General features: G+C 42.2%; 1 pseudogene; it reads left to right on the top strand.

Annotated features, from left to right (window-relative positions):
• The first annotated feature begins 1,196 nt into the window (after positions 1-1,196).
• On the top strand, positions 1,197-6,107 carry LOC109377108 (AP-2 complex subunit beta-like; annotated as a pseudogene).
• Positions 6,108-12,639: the final 6,532 nt, after the last annotated feature.

The raw sequence follows: 12,639 nt of genomic DNA, 5'->3' as shown, positions 1-12,639 counted from the left end.
CCTGACAAACTCAGGAGACTGAAAATAACCACAGAGGATGGTGTGAACATAAAAATTCCTAACAAAAGTGAGTCATGGCAGGAAGTCACATCCTTGGCCTGTATCTTCCTTGACAAAGGTCAATCTTTACCTTAAGCCTGTCTGTCATCTTTTTGCATCTAAGATAACATACCCTTGCAATATCAGAGTAATAATCTCTTTTTCCAGATCCCCAGGGTTCACAACCCACCACACCAGAGCAGGAATCTACAAAATATCTTATTGTTATCTTGTTCCCCAAATATTATCTCTATGTGCTGTAAATTGCTATTAACTATGCTGTACCCACCAATGTGAAAGAAGTGTGTGTCTCTCCATTTTACTTTTCATCCAATTCCAGAGATTTCCCCACTTTGCTTTCTCCCACCCCCTTAATCTACAACCAATGGATTTCATGTAACCTTCTTCTTTTGATTCTAATGTATAAAATAAGTTGCAAAACAGCCATTTTCTGGAGCATTTTCTTAATCTATTGAGACTTTGCTTCCCAGCAACTCTCATCAGTTTGGCTCAAATAAACCCTTATAAGTTTTCTCTTAGGCTGTATGTTTTTCATTGACACTAGAAAAAGAACAGAAGTTGGCTTCAGATACTGTGTGCTGAGAGGGAATGAATCACTCACACTACACCACAGAAATGTAGTAGCACTACCTGACCCCAAGTAGGAGGAAAAGAAACAACATGACAACTGTGAAAATTCACTGTAGCAAAACAAATAATAATAACAAATGAATGTAAATATATGTAGTGCATCATGCCAAAGGCATGTAAAAACTATGGAGAGAAAAGAACCTAAGTAGATAAATAAAAATTTATCAATATCCCTTTACAACATAAAATAGGTTAATAAGAACAAATTCTAAAGCTCTAAGAAAAGGTTAACACACACACACACACACACACAAATGAGACCAAAAGAAAGACTGACAATTTAAGGACACAAATTGGAACCAAAACAACGCTATGATCATATCATCTCAGACCCAGTGAAATATTAAAAACAGTGAAGAATTGAATAGTCACTACTGGCAATTGAATTACTTGCAGACAGCCTTGATTTAAAATAAGTAAAGCAGTACAACACCACTCGGGCTGTGCTCTCTAGCTGCTGCCCCACCCCCGTCCTTGCCTCCAGTGCACGTTAAAGATCCAACACCATGACTGACTCCAAGTAATACTTCACAACCAATAAAAAAGAAGTCTTTGAATTAAAGGCTGAATTCAACAATGAAAAGAAAGATAAGAGGAAGGAGGCTGTGAAGGAAGTAATTACTGCTATGACAGTGGGGAAGGATGCTAGCTCTCTCTTTCCAGGTGTAGTGAACTATATGCAGACTGACAACCTGGAACTAAAGAAGCTCATGTATCGCTCCTTGATGAACTATGCCAAGAGTCAACCAGGCATTGCCATCGTTGCTGTCAACAGCCTTGTGAAGGGCTGTGATGATCCCAATCCTCTGATTCAGGCCTTGGCAGTCAGAACCATGGGGTGGTGCATGTGGGTGGACATGATTACCAAACTTCTCTGGGAGCCCCTCCACCAGTGCCTGAAGGATAAGATTCCTATATATGGAAAACAGCAGCAATCTGTGTAGCAAAACTCCATGATATCAATGCCCAAATGGTGGAAGATCAGGGATTTCTGGAGTAGATTCCAATCCAACGGTGATGGCTAATGCTGTCGCAGCATTATCTGAAATCAGTGAATCTCTCCCAAACAGCAACTTACTCGATCTGAACATACAGAACATTAATAAGCTGCTCACAGCCCTGAATGAGTGCACTGAATGAGGACAGATTTTCATCCTGGACTGCCTATCTAATTACAACCCTAAGAATGACCGGAGGCTCAGAGCATCTGTGAACAGATGACTGCCCAGCTATCTCATGCCAATTCAGCAGTGGTGCTTTCAGCAGTAAATGTCCTCATGATATGTCTAGAGTTGTTTCCCAAGGACTCTGACAACTACAATATGCTGCTGAAGAAGCTGGCCCCTCTATTTGTCACTTTGCCATCTGGGGAGCCAGAGGTTCCCTGAGGAACATCAACATAACTGTCCAGAAAAGGCCTGAAATCTTGAAGCAGGAAATCGAAGTCTTCTTTGTGAAGTACAATGATCCCACCTATGTTAAACTGGAGAAGTGGACATCATGATTCATCTGGCCTCCCACATCACTACTGCTCATGTTCTGGCAGAACTGAAGGCATGTGCTGCAGAGGTGGATGCTGACTGTGTTCGCCAAGCAGTGTGGGCCATGCACCACCAGTGTGCCATTGGGTGTGGCAAGCTGCAGGACGCTGTGTAAATGCATTGCTTGGTCTCATCCAGACCAAAGCAAATTATGTGGTTGCATAGAGCCTTAATTATGAACACAAAATGGACTCTAACACTTCTGATAACTATGTCAGTCACAAAGTGACAGTCATGCCAGAGCACCATGTGAAAAGTGTACCCAGTGAACGCCTTAACCAGATAAATCCAGAAGCAGTGGAGTGTGACCATCTGGACTGCTTTATTGGACTGCAGATGAGCTTATTAGGACTGCAGATGGGTGCACCACATCCAGTCTTAAGCATAAGATCAGAGCTCTGATGGCTCATCACTCAGGACTCACCTGATGAGCTGAGAGCCACATCTGCACTCTTCCCAAATGAAGGGCTTGAAGCCTTGCCTCCTGACTGTCTTACCAGCCAGGTCTGATGTCTGATACCTGACACTATGAACCCCAGAGTCATAGGTGTTGCCACGCAGCTGTCCAGCCATCTGTCCCCCTGTGCTTAACCCTAAACTGACCCTTTTGAGGACACTGCTCATACACCTTGTGTCTCCCTGATTGGCCCCAAAGGATGGCCGGTTAGTCAATGATGGGTAAGATTCCTCAAGGGAGAAACAAGCTAAGCAAGGCACAGTCACATGGAGGCCATCAGGAGAAATCTTGGGGCTGATAGAGGTGAGCATGGGCCCTTATCCACCCCCCAAAGAGACTGGAGGTCTTCTGCCTTTGTAGCAACATTATAATAATTCTCAAAGCCCAAAACCTTTGGAGAATGTTCCAATTTGGTGGAAAGATATTCAAACTAATCAATGACACTAGAAACCTTACTAACATGGGGATGAGGTTTTGCTTGTATTTCTCCATGTCCAGAAGAACGTCCTTTGTGGGTACCTGGTTGGTGTGCCAAATCTTACCACGAACAACAGCCCACCGAAAATCGACCTGACTGGCAGCCAAAAGAAGAGAAACAACCAGTGGAAAAGATAGATGGCTGAGACCGTTCACGGGATCAGATGTCTAAAGCCAAACTCCAGCTCCTCCCTGGAGAGGAGACATTCTCTGCAGCTGTGGAAGGACTCTCTGTTTTAAATCCCATTAATTAGACAAAGACTTTGGTTGAAGGGTTTGTGGATGCAATAGCAATTTTGTTTATTGTTCTCTTTTTTTGTTGTTTAGTCCTCAGATGTGGACAAAAAGCCCTACAAAGAGCATTGAATGAAAAATCCACTAAGTCTGTATTTCTCATGCTGCAAAAACCAGAAAGGGGGTGATGTTGCCACGCAGCTGTCCAGCCGTCTGTCCCCCAACACTTAACCCTAAACTGACACTTTTGAAGACACTACTCATACATCTTGCATCTCCCTGTTTGGCCCTAAAGGATGGCTGGTTAGTCAATGATAGGTAAGATTCCTCGAGGGAGGAACAACCTAAGCCAGGCACAGTTGCATGGAGGCCATCAGGAGAAATCTCGGGGCTGATGGAGGTGGGCATGGGCCCTCACCCACCCCCAAAGAGGCTGGAGGCCTTCTGCCCTTGTAGCTACATTTCTTCCCTCAACCTGCTTGGAAAGTGACCTGATGATCTGTCCTCAGCATAATAATCTTAACTTCCTGGGGTCCTATAAGTATAGGGTGTTTGAAGGCAGAGCATCTGTCTTATCACTGCAGGTGGACTCTCGGTAATAGCAGCTTGCAGGCATGGGTAATCTGGCTTGAGCAAGTTCTCAGGAATGAGACTCACAGACTGGAGAGAACAATGCTACTTCCGAGTATGTGGAGAAATAAAAGTGGTGTGTCGGCCTGATTCGGGGCTCTTAGTCCACGAGGCTGGAGACCCTTGGCCCCACATTCATTTAACTCTTGGCTGCTGTTTCTTTTATTTCTTAACCCTTCGCTGCCCCTCTTGTTCTCCCATTGCCCATGTCATGCAGGACATGACACATAGGAACTCTCGCTGAACACCAGACTCTCTCTTTGTCTTGTCATTCTTTCTTAAGACTCTGTTAGACTTGCCTAACCCTATTCCTTGCGACTGTTGTGTAAAACCACTCTACCTTGACTATTGGAGACTATCCTCTGACCAGAGCCTTGGTTAATGCCTATAGTAAACCAAGTCAGTAGGACTAGATCCATGGCTTTATTCTAATAAAGTGTGACATTGTGGAAAGACACAGATGTGTGTGAGACTTCTACTCTGATAGTCACATCCTGCTCATGACAGTGGTCCAAGAGGCAACTGTGGTCATCAGGGACACTTCCGCAGAGACCTCCCAAGTGTGAAAGTATCATCACCACTCTGTGTGAGACTCAGTGGGTGAGCCAGACACTCGAGCAGCTATGATTTGGATTGTGGGAGAATATGCTGAAAGAATTGACAGTGCAGATGAGTGACTAGAGAGGTTCCTGGAAGGTTTTCATGACAAAAGCACCCAGGTGCAGCTCGTTATGCTTATAGCCATAGTGAAGCTTCTTCTCAAGAAACCATCAGAAACACAGGAGCTAGGACAGAAGGTCCTGAGTTTTGTGACATGGGATTCTGATAATCCTGACCTTCAAGATCAGGGCTATGTTTATTGGCGCCTTCTCTCAACAGACCCTGTCACAGCCAAGGAAGTAGTCTTGTCTGTGAAGCCACTCATCTATGAGGAGACAGATTTTTTGAGCTAACTCGGCTGGATGAGCTAATCTGCCACATTTGTTCTTTAGTCTCTGTGTACAAGCCTCCCAGTGCTTTTGTGGAAGGAAGTTGTGGCATCCATCACAAACACTTGCCAACACATCATGGGAGTACTGATGCAAGTGACAGCCCTTTTGGCACCACCACTGCCACTAACCTGGAACAGCCTCAGGTTATGTCCTCTCAAGGAGACCTTCTGGGGTACATTTTAAACCTTGACTTTGGCCCCCCCAGTCAATGTGCCACAGGTATCATCCAGGCAGGTGGGAGCAATGGATCTCTTAGGAGGAGGACTAGATAGTCTAGTAAGACAGTCCTTCATCTCATCATCAGTGCCTGCAACTTTGCCCCTTCACCTACTCCTGCTGTGGCCAGCAGTGCTCTGAATGACCTATTAGAATGCCCCACAGGGATATGTGTGGCACCTGGTGGATATGTGGCTCCTAAGGATGTCTGGCTACCTGCATTAAAGGCTAAAGGTTTAAAGATTTCTGAAACATTTATTCATCACAAAGGGCACATCTATATGGAAATGAACTTCACCAACATAACTCTGCACATGACAGACTTTTTAATACAACTTAAGAAAAATACCTTTGGTGTCATCCCCAGCATCCCCCTGGCCATCCATACACCTCCAATGACAAACCAGAGCACCAACGTCTTCCTGCCTCTGAACACCTTAGGCCCAGTCATGAAAATGGAACCTCTGAATAACCTGCAGGTAGCTGTGAAAAACAATACTGATGTCTTCTACTTCAGCTGCCTCATCCCACTCAATGTGTTTTTTGTAGGAGATGGTAAAATAGGTCTTCCTTGCAACATGGAAGGACATTCCTAATGATAATGAACTTCAGTTCCAGATTAAAGAGCGTCATTTAAATGCTGACACTGTTTCCAGCAAGTTGCAGAACAATGTTTATACTATTGCCAAGAGGAATGTGAAAGGGCAGGATGTGCTGTACCAGTCCCTGAAGCTCACTAAAGGCATTTGGATCTTGGCTGAGCTAAGTATCCAGCCAGGAAACCCCAATTATACACTGTTGCTGAAGTGTAGAGCTCCTGTAGTCTCTCAGTACATCTATCAGGTCTATGACAGTATTTTGAAAAACTAATAGACTGCTCCGGTGCCCTCTGGCCACCCTGTGATCAGTGAAAGCCAAAAACTCTTAACTGGAAGAAATTGTACTGCCATGTAGAATCTGAGCCCAAATACACTGAGGCCACTCACCAAGGTAGTGGCTGGTCTAACGTGTGCTAACTAACATTAAGGCACAACCTGTTTGATACCTTTAGCTGCTTGTGAACATTTGTAACCACTGCTTCAATCACTTCCCACCTCTTGTCACCTGCTTCTGCTGTCTGTCCTTACTTGTAGACTTCTCCATGCTTGCCAGTGGTTGGCATTTTTTAGTGTAGTTTGATATTTTGTAATTGAAAGCTCATTTAAAAAGCAGAAAGAGATGAGAATATTAAAGCAAAGTGTCAAAAAATTAAAATAAAATAAGTAAAGCAATTAGAGAAAAGATGATAGATATGGAAGAAAGACAAAGTTATCTAAGGATAACCAGGTCCCTGCAAAGCACCCCCTAACAAAAGGTAAGAAAACACATACTCTTATACACAGGAAAAACCTTCCCCCAACAGGGAACTTCCTAATTCTGATGTTCAAAAGTGCATATCAGATTCCAGGAAAATCAAGTAAACTAACTTCAAGTAGATCACATATAAAATGACATTTTTTAAGGGGGAAGGACATGACATCAGATTTTTCTTGGGCACTATTCGATGACATAAGGACAAAAAATGAGTTCCAAATATTCTGAGGGAAATAAAATATTTTCAAGAGTAGTGTGCTAAACAGAGATTTCACGCTGAGCTGCCAACTGGTGGCAGGATGGCTCAGCTAAAAAAAAAAGAACAAACTAAACAGAGATTTCATTCAAGTATTACAGCTCTAGACTGATCATCTCAGAGGTGATAGATCTCAAGAAGCACAACACTCTTAAGCTCAATTTGAAAACAAAAGCAAATTAAAAAAACAAAAATAACAACAAAAAAACCCCTACCAACAGTAAAAGGCATACAATTGAAAACCTTAACTATGGGGGACCCAAATGAGAGGGCACTGATGGTACTGAGGCTTGGACCAGTTTACATATTGTAACAATGCTAAAAATCATTAAAAATATGAAAAAACATGTTTATATAATCAAATGTGAACATTATAAACATTACCAATATAAAAATAATAACTGATTAACATGAGTGGCATGGAGGGAAGCTTAGAGGAATGGGAAAGCAATACTGTCCTTATATTTCAATTTTGTCCTTATATTTCAGGTGCTAATTTGAAACTATATAAAATCAAAACATGTAGTTAAAATTATTACAGCCTCTTTGCATTTTATAACCTATTTTCTTATTGTTAAAAAGATTTGTTATATAATAATATTTCTTGTAGTGAAAAAACTTGTATTTGAAACCCTATATTAAGATTACTAGTTGGAATGCAGAGACTGGAGTGGAGAGACCAATATGAAAGTGAGAAGCAAGTAAGGATAACTGAAGAAAAATGAGAAGGCAGAAACAGTGGGGAGGGGGCAGACAGGTGTGACAGAGATTTGGAAGTAGGTGTGACAGAGATTTGGAAGTAGAAGCAGGAATACCTGGGGACACATTACAGAATATGCGTGGAAGGAACACAAAGACCCTAGGCATCCAGATGGGGCCAAGCCAGGAGCAGTGGCCAAAGTCTGAAGGCAAGCCTGAAGGGGGCAGAGTCAAGGGGGAGAGTAAGAGTGGGTGCCCTGTGCTGGAGCAGCCAGTGACAATGGGCTGCTTCCTCCCCCATTGCTGTTTCCTTTGTTCCCATGATTATGTGCAGCAGTGCTCACCTGACTCCATTCATCTGACTCATAGGCCAGGCTAGTCCAAAAGTGAATGGCCACACAGAGCAACTCTGAGCAGGTTCCAGTCCCAGCTAATGTAAGCATGCTGACACTGATACAACCTCTAATACCGTGTCTCTGGAACCTCAATCAAATCATGTTTTAACTTTCATATAAGCACAAACAACACAAATAGCACATTTTAGTCATTTAGCAGATGTTCTTGTCTACTCTACTCCTTCTACCTGGGGAAGGTGCTCCAGGCCTGAGCATGGAGGTCCATTAATGGGCACAGTCTACCTAGTGCTGAGCTGGCAGTAGCTGCTCCTGAGAGTCTGGTCCCTGGTGCAGGGAATGAATGCTTCTTCTGGCTATTTCAAAGGCTGCCAAACCCTGTTTGGGTAATTTGGCTGTGCATTCTCTAAGGGCCATGCTTTGTCAAGGCTAACACAGTCTGAGCTCTTTATGTGAACTAATTTGTTTGCACCCCATGACACTTCTGTTGTGGCAGATTGTGCTTTGCAGATGTGACCATGATATTGCTACCATCCTATGGCTAACCGTAGCATGAGACTTTGATGCCCTCCGATGATGAAGGGTGTCTCCTTGAAAGTAGAGCTGTTGTGACTGTTCTAGTCAATAGCATATGGTGGAAGTGACACTGGATAACTTTGAAGGCTGCAGCTCCTGCTTTGCTAGAATACTCCTGGAAGGCTTCAGCACCATTATATGCAGCCCAACTGCTCCAAGGTTGCCAGGTTGCAAGAAAGCCCAAACTAGCTCACTTGAAGAGAACACATGAGGAAGCCTTGGGACTGTGTGAGGACAGAGACATCCAGCCATCCACTGCTGCTTTATCTGCAGACCCCAACTCCAGCTCTGGCGTATGTCTAACTACCATGACTCCAGAAGAAACCCTGAACCAGCCCTGTCCAGCAGAACCCTTCCTGAATTGATGTTCACACAAACCTTGAAAGAAAACATGATTGCTGCTGTTTTAAACCACTATCTTTGGTGATTTATTTTGCAATAATAGACAGCCAAACACCTATGACAATAATTTTGTTACCCTCCATTTAATCAATAAGGAAACTGAGATACAAAGAATTAACTCTTCCTAATGGCAGAATCAGAATTTTAATCCCAAATGGTCTGGTTCCAGAATGCCTGCTCCTAACCAGTGTGCTATGCTGCTTGTTGAAGACAAGACAGGAGAAAGGGAGTGTTGAGAGTTAGCTGGGCTTGTGCTGGGTCCTGGCCCCACTTAACTGCCTACATTCATGGGGAAGCTGCGCCTCAGAGACCTCTGAACTGTGGTGCCCAGGATGAGTGCTGTGATCCACATCTTGTCTGAAGTGTCCCTCTTGCTTGTTTAATGTTTTCCTTTCTCAGAGCAGCAGTGACTGGTTTTTTTTTTAAGGACAAAAGGAAGTGTGAAAATCTGTCCAGTATAATGTATAATCACATTGTGCTTCTCAAACAGATTCAATAATAATCAGCAGCAAATTAGAAAAAGGTAATCACAGGTAAAGGAGGTCCTTTTTTTTTGTCCTCATGGTCATTTCTTCCCCAGGATTACTGGGAGCTAGAAAAAAGCTGCTGAGGGGAAACCAGGAGTTGATGTCTAAATTCCTAAGCAAAAAGATGCATCACCTTCTGGTTGGTTCTATCTAAAGGGCGGGCCTTTGTCATATCTTGAGGCTAGCAGTGTTGTTCAGGCCCAGCCTCAGCTGATATGTTGAGACACCAGAGCTCATGGTGATGGCAGCACCTGTTCTATTGCCCCACCCCATCCCCACCACTGGTGAACGGCCTCTACAACATTTCCAACTCTACGATGGAGCTGTCTTAGAATTAAAAATAAGAAATGAGTGGTTTCAAAAATTAGATATTTTTCTTCTTTTTGAATATGTGTAACAAAGAAAAATATATTTATGATTATCTCTGTGTCTTGGGAAAATAGATCTCAAGGAAAATCATTTGCAAAGGGACAGGGAAGAAGAGGCATTTACCATTTAATTTGCAAGGGAAAAGATCAGAGAGGGAGGAGGCTGAAGCCAACACAGTGGAACAGCATAGGGAGAATCCTAGAGAGATGGCAGACCCGGGAATAGCAGGTTGTAAGAACACAATTTAGTTTTTCTGTGCATGCTGCAATATTACCCTTTCTCCAGCTTTTATAGAACCCTTTCACACAGCATACTACCACGCCTGGAGGTGGAGTCAGGGCTTCTTCTGCTGTGCTGTTTTAATTGTGGTTAAATACTGGTGCAATAGACAGCTGACTCTGACCTCATTGTAGGTGTGAAACGATAGAAGCTGCCCACAGAACAGTCACCTCCAGGTTATAATGAACCATTAAAAAATTTATATATATATATATTTTTTTCTTTCTTTCTTATTTTTTGTTAGTTTCAGGTGTACAAAACAACGTTATAGTTATACATCTCACAAAATGATGACCTCCCTTCCCTACTAATGTCCCTCTGACATTGTATATATCTATTACTATTCCATGGACTATATTCCCTATGCTCTACTCCATATGCTGTGAATATATATATATATATATATATATATATAATATAAAATTATAGTTGACATACAATATTATTCAGCTTTAGTTTCAGGTGTACAGTGCAGTGATCAAGCCTCTACCCCATCCATGAAGTGGTCTCCTAACAGGACATGTGACCATCTGACACCCTACAAAATATTTACAACATTATTGATTATATTCTCCAAATTGCCTTTCATATCCTGTGGCAATATTGTAGTTAGCAATTTATGCTGTCTAATCACTTCCCCTTCCCTCTAATTCCCACCCCTCTCCCATCTAGCAACCATCAGTTTTTCCTCTATATGTCTGAGATATTTCTGTTTACTTTGCTCGTTTATTCAGTTCTTTAGATTCCACATATAAGTGAGATCATATGGTATTTGTCTTTCTCTGACTGACTTATTTCACCTAGCATGATGTTCTTTAGGTCCATCCATATCGTCTCAAATAGTACAATTTCATTTTTCTTTATAGCTGAGTAATACTCCATTGTATAAATGAACCACAGTTTCTTGATCCAGTTGTCTACTGATGGGTATTTTGGTTCTTTGTAAGTCTTGGCTATTGTAAATACGCTGCAATAAACATAGGGGTGCATATATTTTTTCAAAATAGCATCTTGGGTTTCTCAGGATAGATACCTAAGAGTGGAATTGCTGGGACATGAGGTAGTTTCATTTCCAGTTTTTTGAGATACCTTCATACAGAGTTCCACAATGGCTGCACCAATCTTCAGTCCCACCAACAGTGCATCAGGGTTCCCTTTTCTCCACAACCTCACCAGCACTTGTTGTTCGTTCATTTATTCATGATAGCCATTCTGACTGGAATGAGGTGGTATCTCTTTGTGGTTTTTATTTACATTTCTCTAATGATTAGTGACGTTGAACATTTTTTCATATTCCTGTTGGCAATCTGTATGTTCTCTTTAGAGAAATGTCCCTTCATACCCTCTGCCCATTTTTTTTATAAATAATTTTATTAGGAAATTGGGGGAGGGGAACAGTGTTGGGGAATTGGAGAAGGGGAACAGACAAGTTGCTGTCCTTTTGTTCTGCAGTCTAGTATTGTGATAATTGTGCTCTTCCCAGGTGAGGCAGATCGGTTGCCGGCTTCTGGACAGCCCCTCACTGCAGCTGTTGGCTGCTCACGCTGGCTGCTGGCTACACACAGTAGCCCATGGCAACCCACTGCCACAGGGGCTGAAGCCTATGCTGACACCCGCGACTCACAGCAGCCCAGCTCCAGGTCGAGCTGTTGTTCACCATCTTAGCTATAGAGGGCAGTGTTACTGGCCCCCATGTGAGATCCGAAATGGGGCCCTGCTGCTCAGAGCTAGTGTCCCAAGCCAGCTCTTAACCAACACGCCACTCGGCTAGCCCTGCCCATTTTTTAATTAGGTTGTTTGTTTTATTAGTGTTGAGTTGCATGAGTGCTTTACAAATTTTGGATATTAACCCCTTATCAGATATATGGTTGACAAATATCTTCTCCCATTCAGTAGGCTGCCTTTTTGTTTTATTGATGGCTTTTTTTTGCTGTGAAAAAACTTTTAAGTTTAACATAATCCCAAATGTTTAATTTTTGTTTTACTTCCCTTTTTCTTTTACTCAGGGCAATGTCTGCAAATTTACTCTCTATGTTTTCTTCTAGGATTTTTATGGTTTCAGGTCTTACATGTAAGTCTTTAATGCATTTTGAATCTGTTCTCATATATGGCGTAAGGAAGTGGTCCATTTTAATTTTTGTGCATGTGTCAGTCCAATTTTCCCAGCACCATTAAATAGACTACCTTTACTCCAATGTAAATTCTTGCTTCCATCGTCATAGATTAAGTGACCACATATGGATGAATTTATATCTGGGCTCTCTATTTTGTTCCATTACTCTATGTGTCTGTTTTTATTCCAGTACCATACTGTTTTGATTACTATAGCCTTGTAGTATAATTTGATGTCGGGTAGCGTGATACCTCTGACTTTGTTCTTATTTCTCAAGATTGCAGAGGCTAATTGGGGTCTTTTATGGCTTCATAGAAATTTTAGGTTTATATGTTATATTTCTGAGAAAAATGTCATTGTTAGTTTGATAGGAATTGCATTGAATCTATATATTGCTTTACGTAGTATTGACATTTTAACTATATTAATTCTTCCTATCCATGAATGTGGTATGTATTTCCATTTACTTGTATCT

Source organism: Hipposideros armiger, unplaced genomic scaffold (genome assembly GCF_001890085.2).
Source record: "Hipposideros armiger isolate ML-2016 unplaced genomic scaffold, ASM189008v1 scaffold_1291, whole genome shotgun sequence".
Lineage (NCBI taxonomy): Eukaryota > Metazoa > Chordata > Mammalia > Chiroptera > Hipposideridae > Hipposideros > Hipposideros armiger.
This window is presented reverse-complemented; position numbering and strand designations above follow the sequence as displayed.